This window comes from Hyla sarda, chromosome 7 (genome assembly GCF_029499605.1).
Source record: "Hyla sarda isolate aHylSar1 chromosome 7, aHylSar1.hap1, whole genome shotgun sequence".
Classification (NCBI taxonomy): Eukaryota; Metazoa; Chordata; class Amphibia; order Anura; family Hylidae; genus Hyla; species Hyla sarda.
Genome location: NC_079195.1, coordinates 40,885,838 through 40,909,298, shown reverse-complemented (window position 1 = coordinate 40,909,298; position 23,461 = coordinate 40,885,838). Strand labels below are relative to the sequence as shown.

The following is a 23,461-nucleotide window of genomic DNA, read 5'->3' as shown; positions in this document are numbered from 1 at the left end:
GAATTCCCAGAATGCTCTAACAGCCTTCTAGGAGTAAGGCTACATGTACACACAAAAATACGGTCCTCATTTTGGTCATTATTTTTACCACAACCAGGAGTGGAACCAAGAGAGAGAATAACCCTACGACTATGTAAATATTTACACCTTTTTCTGTGTTTTAAACCCTCTCCTATTTTCGGTAAAAAAAAAAAAAAATTAATACTGACCAAAATACTGTGTGCACATAGCCTTACAGACAATAAATAGATGGACAGACACACATCTCAGACCACTGTTTTATATATTTTGATCTATTAGTGCCCTTTCATATCTCATTTTGGCCATACATCGCAGGTATACATTGGCAACCTGACATACTCCTAGCAGGACCATTGAGTTTAACAGACTTAAATTAGTCTTCTATAGCTGTAATAGAGCAGTAAAAAATAGTAGCAGAATGCTTGGGTGTATAGGGAGAGGTATTAGCAGAAGAGAGGGAAGTGGTCATGGGTATATAGGGAGAGCTATTGGCAGTAGAGAAGGATGTTCTCTTGTCGCTGTACAGATCTTGGGTGAGACCTCACTAAGGCTGCATTCACATCTCGTTTTTGCAATAGGGTTGCCGTATCTGGTTTCAGAAAAAAAAACGTATTGAACCGTATTCCAAACCGTATGCATAGACATTACATTGACAACCGTATGACAACCGTAGCATCCGGTTGCATACGTTTTGCTTCATTTACGGTTGTATGCGTTTTTTTTCCGCACACAAAACCGTAGTCTACTACGGTTTGAAGTCCGGTTGAAAAACCGTATCCAACCTGTATACGGTTATTTTAAAATGGAGTTCTATCGTAACCGTATTGAACTGTATGTGCATACGGTTACATCCGGTTTGCACAATACAGTTTTTTTGGAAATTCAATAAAAAAAGAAGAACTTGGTTTAGACGTGTCTAGCAGCGCATGGCGGCGGTCGCATAGTTCGTGTGCTCCGCTAACCACTGGGCCTGATAGCGGCTACGCAGCGTTGGTACCCTGATTCTTGCCTGGGAAACCGCTGGTTCTGATCGGGGAGCACACTGTCTACATGGTGATGACCCGCAACAGAGGAAAGAAGAAAAGCCCTATGAAGCTCACCGCGTTCTTTCCGGCGGCGGAGGCCGCTCAAGATGGCGCGGCTACATTTCCGGTACAGCTCTCCGAGGCGCCTTCCTCCAAGGGATCTACTTCCCCGGCTACAGGCAGCGCTTCTCCGATATCCTCCTCACCCCGAACGGACAGTGAGAAGAGCGGCTCGTCGACTCAGAAGCTAGCGACCGGCTCGGGCAGACCGTCAGTTCAATCTGGGCCCTCTCAGGTACGCTATCCTCCAGCTACCCCTGCGCCTCAGTGCTCTGTAGCCCGCCATGAGACGGAGACTGAGCTCTCCTCCCAATCGCCACTCACGGAATCAATAATGAGGGGACTGCTAGCTGAGCTAAGAAGTTCTCTACATGCAGATATTCAAAGTGCGGTCTCTAGTATTCAGTCGGAGATCTCCTCGCTGGGAACTCGCACTTCACACATAGAGAACAAGATGGCTGAGCTCACCTCGTCCCACAATGAGGTGGTGGATGTGGCTAACGCTCTAGAAGATGAGGTCACGGCGCTGAAACTTAAGATTGCGGATATGGAGGACCGGTCTCGCCGCAATAATTTGCGGGTGCGAGGCTGAATCGGTCAAAACTGAGGATCTCAATGCTTACCTTACAGACTTTTTTGCGCTTCTTCTGCCCCAAGCTTCCTCTATGGACTTGCTGATGGATAGGGTTCATAGACTGCCCAAACCCAAGGCGCTCCCGGCTGCAGTCCCTAGGGATGTGATCCTCAGAATGCATTTCTTTCACATTAAAGAGAAATTGCTATATGAAGCTCGGGTGGCCTCCTCCTTGCCGGACCGATTTGCGGAGTTTCAACTGTATACTGATTTGTCAGCGGCTACCTTAGCCAGAAGACGTGAATTTGGTGCAGGAGCTAAGGTTCTACGTGATAATGGCATCCCCTACAAATGGGGATATCCTGTTAAAATGATCATCACACGCAACGGGGGTAAGATGGTGGTCTCTTCGCCGGAGGAACTTAACCGCTTATGCGCGGAATGGAACTTACTTACTCTGACCTCCTCTCCCCGTCCCACCGGAGCATCTCCTCTCCCGGGAGTTACAGAAGAATGGCACTTGGTCACCAATAGGAAGCGGAAAAGTCATTGAAGCTGCAACTGGCCTTGCTGGACCGAGACGGTAGCCCTACTTGTGCTCATTATGTTTTTCTTTCACCAATAGGGTACTATATTTGGTAACTAACTGTATAGGCCTAGCTGCGGACTTCCTTCACCTATTTGTCCCCATTCTAGGCTTACCACATGGCCTTTCTGCTCTTAACTATTTGTTGTTCTTGGTTTGTCTTGTTTAATGTGTGTTATTGTTTTTGTTGTCGTGTCTGGTCTGGTATACATTGCGTGTCTACACCTGTTAATATGTGCACTATTGCAACCTGCCTTTGTGTAACGTGCCTCTGCGAGGGGTGGTCTAATGCATATACTGTTATCTTATTATGGTTATTAATATAGTGTCCCTAAATGCTAATGGTCTTAATTCCCCCTTCAAGAGATCACTTCTCTGGAAAGAAGCTAGGCGTCTGCATGCAGACGTGATGTGTGTGCAGGAGACACATTTAAATGAGAGCGATGCAGGGAGATTGAAGAACAAGAACTATCCCCACATATTCTACTCCCATGCTTTACATAAGAAAAAGGGGGTTTCTGTAGCCATCAGGGATACGGTTGCGTTCTCTGTACAAAATGTGGAGGTAGACAGGGGGGGACGGTACCTCATTCTGGTGTGCCTACTTAATAATATTCAATACACGTTAGTGGCTCTGTACGCTCCCAATAGTCGGCAATGTGTGTTTCTTACATCACTGTTTAGGAAGGTAGAGGGGCTAGCTTTGGGACACGTAATTTTCATGGGGGATTTTAATCTAGCCATGTGGCCTCATGTTGATTCTACCTCCCCCATTCTGAGACGGGAACCCACAGGCTTCTTCTCTCTCACATCTCGGTATGACTTACATGATGCTTGGAGGGCGCTTCACCCCACTGAAAGGGATTTTACCTTTTACTCTAAAGCCCACCACACATACTCCCGCATCGACTACGCCCTCGCCTCCAGGTCTCTTCTGCCCCTGATAGAGCATGCTAAAATTCTACCAATTGAATGGTCTGACCATTCACCCTTAAGCATCACTATCAGGGAGAGATACCTTCAACACCCAATATCTGTGTGGAGGCTCAATGCTATGATCTTGAACCACCCGGAGTATGCGGATGCCACGTCTTCCATGGTATCGGCGTACTTCCAGGTAAATGATACTGGGGACGTTAGTGATCCAATGTTGTGGTGTGCCTTTAAGGCCACGATCAGGGGACACTTCATTAGCCAGACAGCTCACGAGAAGAAACAACGGTCGTCACAGACACTAGATTTACGACAGAAGATAGCTGAGCTCCATCGTCTAAACAAAGCTTCATACTCTCGGGATCGTGCGGAGGAGCTTTCGCAGTTGAATGCTCAGCTTCACTCCCTCTCACTCCACACCTATGAACTCGCCCTTCGCAGATTAAAAATGTCTTATTATTGGCAGGGCAATAAGTCTGGTGCTCTCCTTGCTAAACAACTTAAGAGACGGACTACGGAGGCTAGGATACCATACATGACTGATAGCGCTGGTGCGAAGGTGTCGGACCCCCAAGGTATAGCCGACTGTTTTGCTAGATATTACGAACACCTTTATAATCTGAATACAGATACTGCCACACATCAGCCGTCTGCTGCCGCTATCTCTTCCTTTCTTTCTTCTATGTCGCTTCCTTCTTTAACTCTAGAACAAGCTGAGGAGCTAGACAGAGCTTTTACTGTGGAGGAGGTGCTTACCTGTATCCGTGCCCTTAAATTACACAAATCTCCGGGGCCCGACGGTATTTCCAACGATTTTTATAAAAAATTCGGACCCTTAGTTGCTCCATTCCTAGTGCGGACGTTTAACTCTATAGCGGACCTTGGCCGGCCACCGAGGGAGATGTTGGAGGCACTGGTGGTTACTATACCTAAAGCTGGCAAACCTATCGATGACACCACCAGCTATCGGCCTATTTCTTTGTTAAATAGTGACATTAAATTATATGCTATGCTGTTGGCCTCACGGCTTAATCTCTTTTTACCAACTTTAGTTGCAAAGGACCAGGTGGGCTTTGTACGGGGTCGCCAGGCACTGGACGGCACTAGACGCCTTCTAGATCTGATTGCCAGAGCCAACTCCGACCGGACGCCTTCTCTGCTCCTGTCGTTGGATGCGGAGAAGGCGTTCGATCGGGTGCATTGGGAGTATCTCAGAGCGGTACTCTGCAAATTTCAAATCCCCTCTCACTTTAGAGATGCTATTATGGCCCTTTACTCTGGTCCCTCAGCCAGAGTATTTATTTCGGGGGCCCTTTCAAAGGCCTTCCTTTTGAGTAATGGGACTGGACAGGGCTGCCCCCTTTCCCCGGTCATATTTACCTTGGTGATGGAACCCTTTGCTCAACGTATAAGGACGTCGTCGGTGGTAGAAGGTATACGAATAGGTGATGTTGACCACCGTATTGGGTTGTTTGCCGACGACGTCATTATATGTCTCTCCCGCCCTCAGACATCCCTTCCAGAAATAATGGCTATAATACAGGACTTCAGTGCAGTGAGCTACTACAAGATTAATACCTCTAAATCTAGCATTTTGGCCCTGAATGTCCCGAAGGAAATGGAATGCGCCCTCAAGCATAGATTTCCCTTTACATGGGCAGAGGGTCAGATCCCGTACCTTGGCGTTGTCCTGACCGCACTACCTGACCGTTTAGTAGGGGTAAATTTTACCATGCTTAGAACTCAGCTCTGCAAGGAAGTGGACAACTATTCTAAGTTGCCTATTTCGTGGGCAGGACGAATAGCTGCGGTTAAAATGATGTTGTTGCCCAAGATACTCTATTTTTTTAGGAATCTCCCAGTAATCATTCCTGCAACATATATAACCCAACACCAAAAGTTGCTATTAGGTTTCATTTGGGCAAACAAACGTTCTAGGGTGGGGGCTGCTCTTATGTACCAGCCCATTGACCGAGGTGGCATGGGGGTCCCCAACTTACGAGCCTATTACCAGGCCGTGATTTTAGATCAGCTTAAGAAGTGGTGGTGGCAATTGGACCCACCTCACTGGGTGGACATTGAGGCGGAGCTCCTAACTTCCCCTTCCTTGTCTCACCTTCTATGGTCTTTACGGTTTAACCCTACCTTCGCTCCTTCCTCTACTTACTCTACTGTGGCAGCAGCGGTTAGACTGTGGAGCAAAACTGATCTGTGCTTGTCCCTGATTCCGCCTAGGCGTAATGATATCCCTCTAGACGCTATAGGGACCTACTTAACTGACATTGACTTCCACACTTGGACGGTGAAGGGGCTTACACATGTGCAGAATGTATTAGGCGAGAGTGGTGTTGTTCCCTTCTCTACATTAGTCGATACTTATGATATCCCCAATAAAGACTTCTATAAGAATTTAAGATTGCGACATTTTTTAGACTCGCTACACTGGACTGACGTGCCCCACAGGACTATATTTGAAAAACACTTTTATAATAGTAGCTGTTTTAGGAGGGGTATAACAGTTGGGTACACAGAAATCCTGAAATCGGCAAACATGGTACGTTTTTCATTTCAAGAAAGATGGGAAGGAGATTTATCCTGTACCTTCACCTCTGACCAGTGGGAACATGTGTTCATTTTACCCAAAAAGTTCTCCCGTTGTGTTAATCATCTTGAAGCCTCCCGTAAGCTCCTTTATAGGTGGTATTACACGCCCGCCCGTTTGGCCAAATTGTATGCATCTGTGTCACCACTGTGCTGGAGGTGTAAGGGGGAGATCGGTACTTTAATGCATATATGGTGGACGTGCCCTCTCATCCGGCCTCTGTGGTCAGATATTCATCGCGTCCTGCAGAGCTTTGTCAATGTACCGTTTATATGGGGACCTGAGATGGCTCTGCTCACCCTACATACAGAACTACTACCTACCGCCTGTGTTACTGTTATTTTTCATGTACTTACTGTCACTAGGACAGCTGTTGCTCAACACTGGAAGTCACCTGAGCTTCCAAGTATTGCTGCCCTTAAGGCAACACTCCGGCATAACTTTACTATGGAAGGACTTATTGCCAAGAGGAAAGGTCTGCCTAAACACTGTATAGACCAATGGTTTGAATGGGCAAAGGCTCTTTAAGATTTTTCTACTTAGATCTCTTACTGATTGCAGGTATTGGTGCTCATGTGTGATATTGTTATACCAGACAGAATTCTGTTATTGACAGTTTCTACCTTTTGTTTTCCTTTATGTCCTCCTGACTGGAGACTGCTTGTCATATATTGCAAAATTTAAATAAAGTGTTAAAACAAAAAAAAAAAAAAGAAGAACTTTATTTAAAATGTTGACAAACATAAAACCGTATAGTTTTTTTTTCAAGGAAAACATATTAAAACGTATGCAAACGGAAACCATATACGGTTTAAAAACGTGAGGAGGCATATACGGTTGCATACCTTTCTGTCCGGTTTGGAGACATACGTTATTTGTACAGAAACGGGATACGGGACCCGTATTGCAAAAACGAGATGTGAATGCAGCCTTAGAGTATTGTGCGCAGTACAGTAACCCCCTGACCTGCGATGGCCCCGACATATGATAAAATCGACATACGATGGCCATCGCATTAACTGCTATCCGACAGCGCAAAATGCTTAAGCTGCTGTCGGATAGCAATGAAAACCTATAGCTTATGCCTCTAGGACCTCACCAATGGTGCATAATGGTGTGGGTAAAGATAGATATAACAGCGTTTACTCAGAAATTGTTTTTTAATTCAGATTATAAAATATATTATATAAATAAGTAAAGCAGTAACAAAATATCACATTACACTGGCACTATCTAATGAAAATCTCACTGGGCCCTAGTGAGATATCGAAAATATAAAAAAGATATATGAATAAATGAATATTCTAATGAGTCCATAAATCTGCAGATAAAAAATAAAAATAAATCCGCAAAAGGTGTGGATAGATGTTTGGGTTTATGGCAAAATAATTGTAACATAAAGTCAATAAAAAAAGTTGATGAATGGATGATACAGAGTATCTCTCACCACTGCTTCTGGCTTGATGGATTGTGATGGATGAGTCGCAGCCTTGTGTTCCTCGTGTGCCCCAATAGGTGGAGGGGGGCACAAGTTGGTATGTCTCCCTTAGCAGCCCCGTTGGCAGGGGGGCGCAAATAGATGTTGCGTACCGTGAGCTCCGATAGCGGAGGAGCATGCAGCAGTTTCAGCGCTGGGGACCTCGTTCGGGGTCACCAGAAAGCGAGGCCCGGACCCTGCAGAAGATGCGGAAGAAGCCGGAGGATCCCGAAGAAGACACCGGAGCAGCGGGACAGCATCGGGAGCCCCTTGGACAGCATCGGGAGCGGTGAGGACCTGGTCCAGAGCGGCGGGGACAGGTGAGTACAGCTTCCTATACTTTACATTGCATGGATCCCTCAACATACGATGGATTCGACAAACGATGGGTCGTTTGGAACGAATTACCATCGTATGTTGAGGGACCACTGTACTGGAGGCCGTATCTCCAGAAGGCTATAGATACTCTAGAGAGAGTTCAGAGAAGATACTAAACTAGTGGATGGATTGCAGGAAAAAACTTACCTGGAAAGGTTAAAGGACCTTAACATGTATAGAATTTTTTCCAAAATTTTTATTTTTTATTTTATAAAATAAGAATACATCATTACATGACACAAATAAATATACAAGTAATCCTAAAAAACAAAAAAACTCTCCCCTTACCCTCCTACCCCTCCCTTCCCCCACCCACTACCAGCTGAGCTACCTCCTCCCATTTCTTCCATTCCTTTTCTATTTTCGGGCCCAGCTTTCTCCCTCTATAATAGATATCCTCAAATCTTCTCATTTGTTCTACTTCTCTCTGCCATTCAGCACAGTTTGGACCCTCGGGTGCAAACCATCTCCTAAGAATAAATATTCTGGCTAAACCAAAAACTTTAATAATAACACTATTCTTCTCCTGCTCCCTTAGTCCCATCCCCAAAACCGCAGTTTTAATATCAAATGTTATTTTTACTCTCAGTTTCGTCTCTACTGTTTTGTAAACTTCTTTCCAAAAACAGTGTCATTTTGGGCATGCCCACACCATGTGGACCAACTCTGCTTCTTCCGTATCGCATTTTGGACATTTTGAGTCCACTCTTTTTCCTATTCTGTGCAGGAACCCAGGTGTATATGGTCTCCTATGTATCAATTTTATCATTGAGATTTTATGATTCATATTTAGGGACGAATGTACTATATTAGGGAACACCTCTCCCCATTCTCCTCCCTCTATCTGACCTACATCTTGCATCCATTTGACCCTGCTTTTTTGGGGGGTTCCTTTCCAAAGAAGATCTAACCAGGCCCTTGTATACTGTACCCAGTACTTTTGTAGAAACAGATCGTAACCCAAATATGTAATCCATTAGTTTGTGTCTATTTATTGTCCATCTGGCGTTATTCTTCTCCTTCTCAAATGCGCCATATGAGAAATATTTATTCTGTTCTATATTAAATTCCCTCTTATTTGGTGGTAATTGAAGGCGGTAGATGTATGCGCACTGAATTGCGAAAAAATCCCATTTGCAATATGCTTAACAAGGTTTGGAGATTTACAAGACGGTTATTAGGGATTAAGGGGAGTATGCACTATACACTACTGTGGGGTAATGGGTATTTCCCAGAAATGTTGAAATTGAAAGAATATGTAGACTGGGAAAAAATGGGGTAGTTAGAGTTAATGATTTAGTGGGAAAAAATACAATGATAGCGACTTTTATATACATAAAGGGAATCGACGTGGTAAAAGAGGAGAGGAGATTTATAGCAAGAAAACTACCACAAGAGGACATAGTTTTATATTAGATTGGGAAGGTTTCTGCAGTAATATCAGGAAGTATTACTATACTGAGAGAGTAGTGGATGCATGGAATAGCCTTCCTGTAGATGGTGGTAGCTGCAGGTGGTAGGTGTAGATGGTAGCTGCAAATACAGTGAAGGAGTTTAAGCATGCATTGGATAGGCATAAGGCTATCCTTCATATAAGATAGGGATAGGCATAAGGTTATCCTTCATATAAGATAGGGATAGGCATAAGGTTATCCTTCATATAAGATAAGATTAGGCATAAGGTTATCCTTCATATAAGATAGGGATAGGCATAAGGCTATTCTTCATTTAAGATAGGGATAGGCATAAGGCTATCCTTCATATAAGATAGGGATAGGCATAAGGCTATCCTTCATATAAGATAGGGATAGGTATAAGGTTATCCTTCATATAAGATAGGGATAGGCATAAGGCTATCCTTCATATAAGATAGGGATAGGCATAAGGTTATCCTTCATATAAGATAGGGATAGGCATAAGGCTATCCTTCATATAAGATAGGGATAGGCATAAGGCTATCCTTCATATAAGATAGGGAAAGGTATAAGGCTATCCTTCATATAAGATAGGGATAGGCATAAGGCTATCCTTCATATAAGATAGGGATAGGCATAAGGCTATCCTTCATATAAGATAGGGATAGGTATAAGGCTATCCTTCATATAAGATAGAGATAAGTATGAGGGTGTCCTTCATATAAGATAGAGATAGGTATAAGGCTATCCTTCATATAAGATAGAGATAAGTATAAGGCTATCCTTCATATAAGATAGAGATAAGTATAAGGCTATCCTTTGTATACGATAGGGATAGGTATAAGGCTATCCTTCATATAAGATAGGGATAGGTATAAGGCTATCCTTCATATAAGATAGGGATAGGTATAAGGCTATCCTTCATATAAGATAGAGACAGGTATAAGGCTAGCCTTCATATAAGATAGAGATTGATATAAGGCTATCCTTCATATAAGATAGAGATGGGTATAAGGCTATCCTTAATATAAGATAGGGATAGGCATGAGGCTATCCTTCATATAAGATAGGGATAGGTATAAGGTTATCCTTCATATAAGATAGAGATAGGTATAAGGCTATCCTTCATAGAAGATAGGGATAGGTATAAGGCTATCCTTCATAGAAGATAGGGATAGGTATAATGCTATACTTCATAGAAGATAGGGATAGGTATAAGGTTATCCTTCATATAAGATAGGGATAGGTATAAGGCTATCCTTCATATAAAATAGGGATAGGTAGAAGGTTATCCTTCATATAAGATAGGGATAGGTATAAGGCTATCCTTCATATAAGATAGGGATAGGTATAAGGCTATACTTCATATAAGATAGGGATAGGTATAAGGTTATTCTTCATATAAGATAGGGATAGGTATAAGGCTATCCTTCATATAAGATAGGGATAGGTATAAGGTTATTCTTCATATAAGATAGGGATAGGTATAAGGCTATCCTTCATATAAGATATGAGGACTATTCATAGTACAGTATTCAGAATATTGGGCAGACTAGATGGGCCAAATAGTTCTTATCTGCTGACACATTCTATGTTTCTACATCTTTAGTCCATATACTGTGTCTGTTCGAGACACAGAAACAGTATACATCCGAGAAATGGACTTAGCCTAGTGACTATGACTTTGTTTGGTCTAGTAACTCGATGGGCCTGCCGGAAGTAATATTGGTGTTCCTTTTTGTCAGGTTGCTGATGTACACTGGTAACATATGGGAAAGGGTTCTTTCGAAGGGCCCCATAGCAGCCTCATGGTCTTCCTTTATGGTATATATACAAGAACTTAACAAGAGTAGAAGCAGAAGACTGAAAGGAGAACCGGTTAACCACAGTGATATTATGTAACCATTTATAATGGTCCCCCTGGAGGTTTCCTAACATTACAAGTACATTTTATATATGGTTCATCTCAGTTACAGTTCTATAGTCCACAATCCCATTACCGCCTGATTGATGCTGCTGCTGGAATAGAATGGTAGCAAATACAATTACAATAATGCAACAGACTTCCCTAACAAGGCGACCTATACAGGATGGTGAGAGGTTAATAACAGGAAAACAGAATGTAAAGGGTAAAAGCGACTCTGATGCTTGTCATCCTATCTCTGTGGAGGCAGACATATTTTGGTTTGAATAGTTCTAATGGGAATTCTTTCTGCTTTTTGGGAGGTGAAATTTATATATCAATAGAAGAGGTGAATGCTGCCCTAAAAGCTAGGCTTAACCCCTTAAGGACCAGGCCAATTTTCACTGTAGGACCAGAGCGTTTTTTGCACATCTGACCACTTTCCCTTTAAGCATTAATAACTCTGGAATGCTTTTACCTATCATTCTGATTCAGAGATTGTTTTTTCCTGACATATTCTACTTTATGTTATTGGTAAAATGTTGTCGATGCTTGCACCATTTCTTAGAGAAAATTCCAAAATTTGATGAAAAAATTTAAAATTTAGCATTTTTCTAACTTTGAAGCTCTCTGCTTGTAAGGAAAATAGACATTCTAAATAAATTATATTTTGATTCACATATACAATATGTCTACTTTATGTGTGCATCATAAAGTTGACATGTTTTTACTTTTGGACGACATTAGAGGGCTTCAAAGGTCAGCAGCAATTTTCCAATTTTTCACCAAATTTTCAAAATCGGGAATTTTCATGGACCAGTTCAGGTTTGAAGTGGATTTGAAGGGCCTTCATATTAGAAATACCCCACAAATGACCCCATTATAAAAACTGCACCCCTCAAAGTATTTAAAATGACATTCAGTAAGTGTGTTAACCCTTCAGGTGTTTCACAGGAATAGCAGCAAAGTGAAGGAGAAAATTCAAAATCTTCATTTTTTACACTTGTATGTTCTTGTAGACCCAGTTTTTGAATTTTTACAAGAGGTAAATGGAAAAAAAATCCTCTCAAAATTTGTAACCCAATTTCTCTCGAGTAAGAAAATACCTCATATGTGTATGTTAAGTGTTCGTCGGGCGCTGTAGAGGGCTCAGAAGGGAAGGAGCGACAATGGGATTTAGGAGAGTGAGTTTTTCTGAAATGGTTTTTAGGGGGCATGTCACATTTAGGAAGCCCCTATGGTGCCAGAACAGCAAAAAAATAAATAAAACACATCGCACACTATTTTGGAAACTACAAAATTTGTAACCCCATTTCTTCTGAGTATGGAAATACCCCATGCGTGGACGTCAAGTGCTCTGCTGGCGCACTACAATGCTCAGAAGAGAAGGAGCGCCATTAAGCTTTTGAAAAGGGAATTTGTTTGGAATGGAAGTCAGGGGCCATGTGTGTTTACAAAGCCCCCCCCGTGGTGCCAGAACAGTGGACCCCCCCCCCCCCACATGTGACCCCATTTTGGAAACTACACCCCTCACAGAATATAATAAGGGGAGCAGTGAGCATTTACACCCCACTGGCGTTTGACAGATCTTTGGAATAGTGGGCTGTGCAAATTAAAAATTACAATTTTCATTTTCACGGACCACTGTTCCAAAAATCTGTCAGACCCCTGTGGGACGTAAATGCTCACTGCACCCCTTATTACATTACATGAGGGGTGTAGTTTCCAAAATGGGGTCACATGTGGGTATTTAATTTTTTGCGTTTATGTCAGAACCGCTGTAAAATCAGCCACCCCTGTGCAAATCACCAATTTAGGCCTCAAATGTACATTGTGCACTCTCCCTTCTGGTCCTTGTTGTGCCCCCGCCGAGCATTTTACACCCACATATGGGGTATTTCCGTAATCAGAAGAAATTGCGTTACAAATTTTGGGGGTCTTTTTTTCCTTTTACCTCTTGTGAAAATAAAAAGTAAAGGACAACACCAGCATGTTAGTGTAAAACATATATTTTTTTTTACACTAACAGGCTGGTGTAGACCCCAACTTTTCTTTTTCATAAGGGGTAAAAGGAGAAAAAGCCCCCAAAAATTTGAAGTGCAATTTCTCCCGAGTACGGAAATACCCCATATGTGGCCCTAAACTGTTTCCTTGAAATACGACAGGGCTCCGAAGTGAGAGAGCGCCACGTGCATTTGAGGACTAAATTAGGGATTGCATAGGGGTGGACATTGGGGTATTCTACGCCAGTGATTCCCAAACAGGGTGCCTCCAGCTGTTGCTAATGTGGTGTCCCAGTACAGGTATGTCGAGTAGGTCCTGTCAGATTGAGACCTTCAGTGCCTTGGGTCTCCCCTGAGGGGATTCAACCTCTTCTATTCAGTTATTGTGGTGTTATTGTCATCTGTTATTTGGTACCTGTAGCTTTAAGTATGTTACCTAGCAACTCTAAGTCTAGCCAGTGCATAGGAGAGTGGAGGACCAGGAGCTAGACAAAACCTCATGTTATACTGTTATCTATATGTGATTTATTGTTACTCCCAAGGGGGATATTAGACAACTCTATGATCCACAGCTGCCTGGCCAATGGGCTGTAGCCTACCCCTCCCCATTAGGGGGTGGCACTTCAGAGTAGAGAGGAGAATAGAGAATGTAGTGAGAGAGAGAAGACGTGTGAAGGAGATGGAACGTTAGAGATAACAGCAAGTCTTTACTTCAGCCTTATCAGAGTACTTCTAAAAGGACTAATCAATCAATCTTGGCGAAAAGCTGCAATCTACTAAAGCTCTAGTAAGTGACTCTAATCAAGGGAATACAAGTAACTACAAATTCAAGTCTAAATATTGCGCAGACCTAAATTCTCAGTCCGGCCTTAGAAGCCAAGCTTATATGCAAGTCAAAGTCCAGGCACTGCAAGCTGTGTGGTCCTCTAGAGACTGTCTGTTAATCCTTTTGGAGACTTTGGTTGAGCGCTGTGGAGATTGTACCACCTATCTTCAAGTTAGTAAAGCCTCTGTTAAACTGCAACCTAGTGTGGAGTCATTTCTTTCATTGCTAGTCTGTGGGGAGACGGAGTTCCCCGGACCTGTAGTACCCCGGGAGATACCAAGACTACAGTGGCATCACGTGACATTAAGGGTTAATACCATCCGACCCTGGGTTAATACCCCCAAGAACCAAGTGATAACCCTCAAACGTAGCGGTGGCTGCGGACCTCACCCGTGGCCACCACACTAAACTCCCAGCACGCCTGGACAGTCAGTGGCTGTCCGGAAATGCTGGGAGTTGTTGTTTTGCAACAGCTGGAGGCTCTGTTTTGGAAACACTGCCGTATAAGACGTTTTTAATTTTTATTGGGGCGGGGGGGACAGTGTAAGGTGGTGTATATGTAGTGTTTTACCCTTTTATTTTGTGTTAATGTAGTGTAGTGTAGTGTTTTTTAGGGTACATTCACACTGGCGGCGGTTTACTGTGAGCTTACCGCTAGGAGTATGTGCTGCGGCGAAAAATTTGCTTAACTTACTGTAAACCTGCCTGTGTGAATGTACCCTGTACATTCACATGGGGGGGTAAACCTCCAGCTGTTTCAAAACTATAACTCCCAGCATGCACTAACAGACAGTGCATGCTGGGAGTTGTACTTTTGCAACAGCTGGAGGCACACTGGTTGGAAAACCTTCAGTTAGGTTCTGTTACCTAACTCAGTATTTACCAGCCAGTGTGCCTCCAGCTGTTGCAAAACTACAACTCCCAGCATGTACTGATTGCCGAAGGGCATGCTGGGAGATGTAGTTATGCAACAGCTGGAGGGATCGCAACTACAACTCACAGCATGCCCAGACTGCTGTTTGGGCATGTGAGGAATTGCAGTTTTGCAACATCTGGAGGGCCACAGTTAGAGATCACTGGCAGTGATCTCCAAACTGGGGCCCTCCAGCTGTTGCAAAACCTCAAATCCCTGCATGCCCAAACAGCTGTCTGGGCATGCTGGGAGTTGTAGTTTTGCAACATCTGAAGGGTTACAGTTTAGAGACCACCGTATAGTGGTCTCAAACTGTACCTCCAGATGTTGCTAGGCAACTTACCGGCTTCCATCGGATCCAGGGAGCCTGCCGCACGACATCGCCGGACTCCGATCTCCTCCCCCGATGGTCACCCGCAGCCTCACCCGCGGGGTAAGTGGATGTCGGCACCGGTCCTCTGTTCCCCGTTCTGCCCCGCCTATTGTGGGTGGGCAGAACGGGGAAACCGAAAGTAAAGCCCCCCGCCCCCGATCTGCTATTGGTGGTCATGTCTAGACCACCAATAGCAGGGATAGGAGGGGTGGCACCCCTGCCACCTCACTCCTATCAGTTCAGGGGGATCGTGGGTGTCTTGGACAACCGCGATCCCCGTTATATTCCGGGTCACCGGGTCACCATAGACCCGTATGACCCGGAATATCCGCAAATCGCAAGTGTGAATTCTGATGACCCCCCCTGGGCATTTGCACGGGGTGCCTGCGGCAGGGACCGAAATTCCCACGGGCGTACAGGTACGCCCTTGGTCCTTAAGTACCAGGGAGCAAAGGCGTACCTGTACACCCTTGTTCCTTAATGGGTTAAAGTAGTACTCCACTAGAGGCCCGAATAGGGGAAAATAAAAAAGTTATAGGGGTCAGAATAGGACAAAATTTCCCCCGCATATGTGAATCCTGTGATGTTACGCATATATAATTAATTATGCAAATAAGCATGGCCAGTATTTTATTTTTTGCAAGTAATGGTGGCAACCATAGTCCTTGGTAGGGATGTCCTGATACCGATACTAATATCAGTATCGGGTCTGATACCAGGTATTTGCATGGTATCGGGGACTCGTCTAATGTCCCCGATACCAAATCCGATACCTGGTGTAGTGCTCCGCTCCGCTGCCCTGTTCTCTGGTCCGCATTCCTGTCGCTGCACCGTTGTGCTGTCCGCATCATGGCATCTTATGGAGGACGTCACTCCACTGCGCCCAGCGTAACGCTACGGAGGAAGCAGTGACGTGTATGTCACATGCTCCTCCATAAGACGCCATGATGCGGACGGCAGAACAGGGCAGCGGCAGTGATGAGTACGGGGCTGCAGAGCGGTGACACCGGACAGTGAGCAAGTGAGAAACTACAAGGGGGGGCCCTGCTATCTACAAGGGGGTGGCCTGCTATCTACAAGGGGGGGTCCTGCTAGCTACAAGGGGGGGGTCCTGCTGGCTACAAGGGGGGTCCTGAGCGCTTCAAGGGGGGGGCCTGCGCGCTACAAGGGGGGGTCCTGCTTGCTACAAGGGGGGGGTTCCTGCTGGCTACAAGGGGGGTTCCTGCTATCTACAAGGGGGGGGGTCCTGTTATCTACAAGGGGGGGTCTGCTAACTACAAGGGGGGTCCTGCTATCTGCAAGGGGGAGGCCTGCTCTCTAAATGGGGAGGCCTGCTATCTACAAGGGGGAGGCCTGCTATCTACAAGGGGAGGCCTGCTATCTACAAGGGGGAGGCCTGCTATCTACAATGTGGAGGCCTGCTATCTAAAATGTGGAGGCCTGCTATCTACAAGGGGGAGGCCTGCTATCTAAAATGTGGAGGCCTGCTATCTACAAGGGGGAGGCCTGCTATCTACAATGTGGAGGCCTGCTATCTACAAGGGGGAGGCCTGCTATCTACAAGGGGGAGGCCTGCTATCTACAATGTGGAGGCCTGCTATCTACAAGGGGGAGGCCTGCTATCTACAAGGGGGAGGCCTGCTATCTACAATGTGGAGGCCTGCTATCTACAAGGGGGAGGCCTGCTATCTACAATGTGGAGGCCTGCTATCTACAAGGAGGCTGCAGTCTACAGGGGGGCTGCTATAAATGTCTGCACCTATCTACACTCCCTACTATTGAAGACAATCTTACAGCAGAGTCACCTGCACTAACTTGAATTTATAGGTAGATGGTGCAGGTGACCCGGTTTCTACCGCTGCTCACCATGTGGTCATCGGTTTCACCACCAATACAAATTCCCTGTTCTGCCCAATGGAGAAGAGAGAAATCTTGGCTCATACTACAGCAGCCGCCTCCATTGTACACAACAAGGACCCACATATCATACGGTAAACAGCGCCAGAAACCGGGTCACCCTGGGGTCAGATTCCCTTTAAAATATAAGTACTCGTACTTGGTATCGGCGAGTACTAGAATTAAAGTATCGGTACTCGTACTCTGTCTTAAAAAAATGGTATCGGGACATCCCTAGTCCTTGGTCATGTCAAAAATGCCGCCTGACTCGCATGTGGACAGCATCAGGGCTCAAGTCCTGCAGGAACACATGGAAACTGAGTTCTTGCACTTTTTCCACAGCAGGAACACTGTTACCATTAGCAGAAGTCCTGCAGGACCAGCCCTTTTTTTCCCCAGAACTTGACCCCTGAATAGCATCAAATCAAGGCACCACTGCACATATATTCATTCTGTAAATAGGGGTCCCAGAAGTTGTGCCTCACAGACTGAATATTGGTGCCCTACGGTAAAGGTAGATAGGTAAAGTAATACAGAATTCTTTAATGGCTAGTCAGGATAAAAGAAAAAAAAGTTGTAGTTTGCATTGGTTTTTGGTTGTAACCTAATTTTATGCCTAAAGGGGTAAAGAAAAATATTACATTTTAAGTGGCTTTTTATTTAAAGCAGTGATATAGTAGCAGAATTACATACACAGCAAATCTCCCTCCTGGGATCATCATATGCCACTTCTATTGCTGAAAGCATCTAGATAATGATGTTAGAAGCTTCGTCTAATGAATAATGAGAACATTATCTGCTAGAAACATTTTCCGTATACATGGCCTCATAGACAAATGACAGTGCCCGCAGCCGTGTGGTTAAAACGCCTCCAGGTCTACGGCCGGAGCCAACTAGTGCTGTCTCTAAGAAGCTGACTAGTGCTGTCTCTAAGAATCTGACTAGTGCTGTCTCTAAGAAGCTGACTAGTATTGTCTCTAAGATGCTGACTAGTATTGTCTCTAAGAAGCTGACTAGTGCTGTCTCTAAGAATCTGACTAGTGCTGTCTCTAAGAAGCTGACTGTGCTGTCTCTAAGAAGCTGACTAATATTGTCTCTAAGATGCTGACTAGTATTGTCTCTAAGAAGCTGACTGTGCTGTCTCTAAGAAGCTGACTAGTATTGTCTCTAAGAAGCTGACTAGTATTGTCTATAAGAATCTGACTAGTGCTGTCTCTAATAAGCTGACTAGTGCTGTCTCTAAGATTCTGACTAGTGCTGTCTCTAAGAATCTGACTAGTGCTGTCTCTAAGAAGCTGACTAGTACTGTCTCTAAAAAGCTGACTAGTATTGTCTCTAATATGCTGACTAGTGCTGTCTCTAATAAGCTGACTAGTGCTGTCTCTAAGAAGCTGACTAGTATTGTCTCTAATATGTTGACTAGTATTGTCTCTAAGAAGCTGACTAGTATTGTCTCTAAGAAGCTGACTAGTATTGTCTCAAAGAAGCTGACTAGTATTGTCTCTAAGAAGCTGACTAGTGCGGTCTCTAATAAGCTGACTAGTGCTGTCTCTGAGAAGCTGACTAGTATTGTCTCTAAGAAGCTGACTAGTATTGTCTCTAAGAAGCTGACTAGTATTGTCTCTAAGAAGCTGACTAGTATTGTCTCTAATATGTTGACTAGTATTGTCTCTAAGAAGCTGACTAGTATTGTCTCTAATATGTTGACTAGTATTGTCTCTAAGAAGCTGACTAGTATTGTCTCTAAGAAGCTGACTAGTATTGTCTCTAAGAAGCTGACTAGTGCGGTCTCTAATAAGCTGACTAGTGCTGTCTCTAAGAAGCTGACTAGTGCTGTCTCCAATAAGCTGACTAGTATTGTCTCTAATAAGCTGACTAGTGCTGTCTCTAATAAGCTGACTAGTGCTGTCTCTAATAAGCTGACTAGTGCTGTCTCTAAAAAGCTGACTAGTGCTGTCTCTAAGAAGCAGACTAGTGCTGTCTCTAAGAAGCTGACTAGTATTGTCTCTAAAAAGCTGACTGGTATTGTCGCTAAGAAGCTGACTAGTGCTGTCTCTTAAAAACTAACTAGTATTGTCTCTAAGAAGCTTACTAGTATTGTCTCTAATAAGCTGACTAGTATTGTCTCTAATAAGCTGACTAGTATTGTCTCTAATAAGCTGACTAGTGCTGTCTCTAATAAGCTGACTAGTATTGTCTCTAATAAGCTGACTAGTATTGTCTCTAATAAGCTGACTAATGCGGTCTCTAATAAGCTGACTAGTATTGTCTCTAAGAAGCTGACTAGTATTGTCTCTAAGAAGATGACTAGTATTGTCTTTAAGAAGCTGACTAGTATTGTCTCTAAAAAGCTGACTAATGCTGTCTCTAAAAAGCTGACTAGTATTGTCTCAAAGAAGCTGACTAGTATTGTCTCTAAGAAGCTGACTAGTATTGTCTTTAAGAAGCTGACTAGTATTGTCTCTAATAAGCTGACTAGTGCTGTCTCTGAGAAGCTGACTAGTATTGTCTCTAAGAAGCTGACTAGTATTGTCTCTAAGAAGCTGACTAGTATTGTCTCTAAGAAGCTGACTAGTATTGTCTCTAATATGTTGACTAGTATTGTCTCTAAGAAGCTGACTAGTATTGTCTCTAATATGTTGACTAGTATTGTCTCTAAGAAGCTGACTAGTATTGTCTCTAAGAAGCTGACTAGTATTGTCTCTAAGAAGCTGACTAGTATTGTCTCTAATATGTTGACTAGTATTGTCTCTAAGAAGCTGACTAGTATTGTCTCTAAGAAGCTGACTAGTATTGTCTCTAAGAAGCTGACTAGTGCGGTCTCTAATAAGCTGACTAGTGCTGTCTCTAAGAAGCTGACTAGTGCTGTCTCCAATAAGCTGACTAGTATTGTCTCTAATAAGCTGACTAGTGCTGTCTCTAATAAGCTGACTAGTGCTGTCTCTAAAAAGCTGACTAGTGCTGTCTCTAAGAAGCCGACTAGTGCTGTCTCTAAGAAGCTGACTAGTATTGTCTCTAAAAAGCTGACTGGTATTGTCGCTAAGAAGCTGACTAGTGCTGTCTCTTAAAAACTGACTAGTATTGTCTCTAAGAAGCTTACTAGTATTGTCTCTAATAAGCTGACTAGTATTGTCTCTAATAAGCTGACTAGTGCTGTCTCTAATAAGCTGACTAGTGCTGTCTCTAATAAGCTGACTAGTATTGTCTCTAATAAGCTGACTAGTATTGTCTCTAATAAGCTGACTAGTGCGGTCTCTAATAAGCTGACTAGTATTGTCTCTAAGAAGCTGACTAGTATTGTCTCTAAGAAGCTGACTAGTATTGTCTCTAAGAAGCTGACTAGTATTGTCTCTAAGAAGATGACTAGTATTGTCTCTAAGAAGCTGACTAGTATTGTCTCTAAAAAGCTGACTAATGCTGTCTCTAAAAAGCTGACTAGTATTGTCTTTAAGAAGCTGACTAGTATTGTCTCTAATAAGCTGACTAGTATTGTCTCTAATATGCTGACTAGTATTGTCTCTAATAAGCTGACTAGTATTGTCTCTAATAAGCTGACTAGTGCGGTCTCTAATAAGCTGACTAGTGCTGTCTCTAAGAAGCTGACTAGTATTGTCTCTAATATGTTGACTAGTATTGTCTCTAAGAAGCTGACTAGTACTGTCTCTAAGAAGCTGACTAGTATTGTCTCTAAGAAGCTGACTAGTATTGTCTCTAAGAAGCTGACTATTGCGGTCTCTGAGAAGCTGACTAGTGCTGTCTCTGAGAAGCTGACTAGTATTGTCTCTAAGAAGCTGACTTGTATTGTCTCTAAGAAGCTGACTAGTATTGTCTCTAATAAGCTGACTAGTACTGTCTCTAATAAGCTGACTAGTATTGTCTTTAAGAAGCTGACTAGTATTGTCTCTAATAAAATGACTAGTAATGTCTTTAAGAAGATGACTAGTACTGTCTCTAAGAAGCTGATTAGTGCTGTCTCTAAGAAGCTGACAAGTACTGTCTCTAATAAGCTGACTAGTATTGTCTCTAAGAAGCTGACTAGTATTGTCTCTAATAAGCTGACTAGTATTGTCTCTAAAAAGCTGACTAGTGCTGTCTCTAAAAAGCTGACTAGTATTGTCTCTAAGAAGCTGACTAGTATTGTCTCTAATAAGCTGAATAGTATTGTCTCTAATAAGCTGACTAGTGCTGTCTTTAATAAGCTGACTAGTATTGTCTCTAATAAGCTGACTAGTGCGGTCTCTAATAAGCTGACTAGTATTGTCTCTAAGAAGCTGACTAGTATTGTCTCTAAGAAGCTGACTAGTATTGTCCCTAAGAAGCTGACTAGTATTGTCTCTAAGAAGATGACTAGTATTGTCTTTAAGAAGATGACTAGTATTGTCTCTAAGAAGATGACTAGTACTGTCTCTAAGAAGCTGACTAGTATTGTCTCTAAGAAACTGACTAGTATTGTCTCTAAGAAGCTGACTAGTATTGTCTTTAAGAAGCTGACTATTATTGTCTTTAAGAAGCTGACTATTATTGTCTCTAAGAAGCTGACTAGTATTGTCCCTAAGAAGCTGACTAGTATTGTCTCTAAGAAGATGACTAGTATTGTCTTTAAGAAGATGACTAGTATTGTCTCTAAGAAGATGACTAGTACTGTCTCTAAGAAGCTGACTAGTATTGTCTCTAAGAAACTGACTAGTATTGTCTCTAAGAAGCTGACCAGTGCTGTCTCTAAGAAGCTGACTATTATTGTCTTTAAGAAGCTGACTATTATTGTCTTTAAGAAGCTGACTAGTATTGTCTCTAATAAGCTGACTAGTAATGTCTTTAAGAAGATGACTAGTATTGTCTCTAAGAAGCTGACTAGTGCTGTCTCTAAGAAGCTGATTAGTACTGTCTCTAAGAAGCTGACTAGTATTGTCTCTAAGAAACTGACTAGTATTGTCTCTAAGAAGCTGACTAGTGCTGTCTCTAAGAAGCTGACTAGTATTGTCTTTAAGAAGCTGACTAGTATTGTCTCTAAGAAGCTGGCTAGTGCTGTCTCTAAGAAGCTGACTAGTATTGTCTCTAAGAAGCTGACTAGTATTGTCTCTAAGAAGCTGACTGGTACTGTCTCTAATAAGCTGACTAGTATTGTCTTTAAGAAGCTGACTAGTATTGTCTCTAATAAAATGACTAGTAATGTCTTTAAGAAGATGACTAGTACTGTCTCTAAGAAGCTGATTAGTGCTGTCTCTAAGAAGCTGACAAGTACTGTCTCTAATAAGCTGACTAGTATTGTCTCTAAGAAGCTGACTAGTATTGTCTCTAATAAGCTGACTAGTATTGTCTCTAAAAAGCTGACTAGTGCTGTCTCTAAAAAGCTGACTAGTATTGTCTCTAAGAAGCTGACTAGTATTGTCTCTAATAAGCTGAATAGTATTGTCTCTAATAAGCTGACTAGTGCTGTCTTTAATAAGCTGACTAGTATTGTCTCTAATAAGCTGACTAGTGCGGTCTCTAATAAGCTGACTAGTATTGTCTCTAAGAAGCTGACTAGTATTGTCTCTAAGAAGCTGACTAGTATTGTCCCTAAGAAGCTGACTAGTATTGTCTCTAAGAAGATGACTAGTATTGTCTTTAAGAAGATGACTAGTATTGTCTCTAAGAAGATGACTAGTACTGTCTCTAAGAAGCTGACTAGTATTGTCTCTAAGAAACTGACTAGTATTGTCTCTAAGAAGCTGACTAGTATTGTCTTTAAGAAGCTGACTATTATTGTCTTTAAGAAGCTGACTATTATTGTCTTTAAGAAGCTGACTATTATTGTCTCTAAGAAGCTGACTAGTATTGTCCCTAAGAAGCTGACTAGTATTGTCTCTAAGAAGATGACTAGTATTGTCTTTAAGAAGATGACTAGTATTGTCTCTAAGAAGATGACTAGTACTGTCTCTAAGAAGCTGACTAGTATTGTCTCTAAGAAACTGACTAGTATTGTCTCTAAGAAGCTGACCAGTGCTGTCTCTAAGAAGCTGACTATTATTGTCTTTAAGAAGCTGACTATTATTGTCTTTAAGAAGCTGACTAGTATTGTCTCTAATAAGCTGACTAGTAATGTCTTTAAGAAGATGACTAGTATTGTCTCTAAGAAGCTGACTAGTATTGTCTCTAAGAAACTGACTAGTATTGTCTCTAAGAAGCTGACTAGTATTGTCTTTAAGAAGATGACTAGTATTGTCTCTAAGAAGCTGACTAGTGCTGTCTCTAAGAAGCTGACTAGTATTGTCTTTAAGAAGCTGACTAGTATTGTCTCTAAGAAGCTGGCTAGTGCTGTCTCTAAGAAGCTGACTAGTATTGTCTCTAAGAAGCTGACTAGTATTGTCTCTAAGAAGATGACTAGTATTGTCTCTAAGAAGCTGACTAGTATTGTCTCTAAAAAGCTGACTAATGCTGTCTCTAAAAAGCTGACTAGTATTGTCTTTAAGAAGCTGACTAGTATTGTCTCTAAT

At 42.8% G+C, this 23,461-nt stretch overlaps 1 protein-coding gene across 1 annotated transcript in view; it reads left to right on the top strand.

Moving 5' to 3' along the window:
• PYROXD2 (pyridine nucleotide-disulphide oxidoreductase domain 2) overlaps positions 1-23,461 on the top strand; it is a 145,727-nt gene that overhangs the window by 51,614 nt on the left and 70,652 nt on the right. The gene's annotated exons all lie outside the window — the stretch shown is intronic.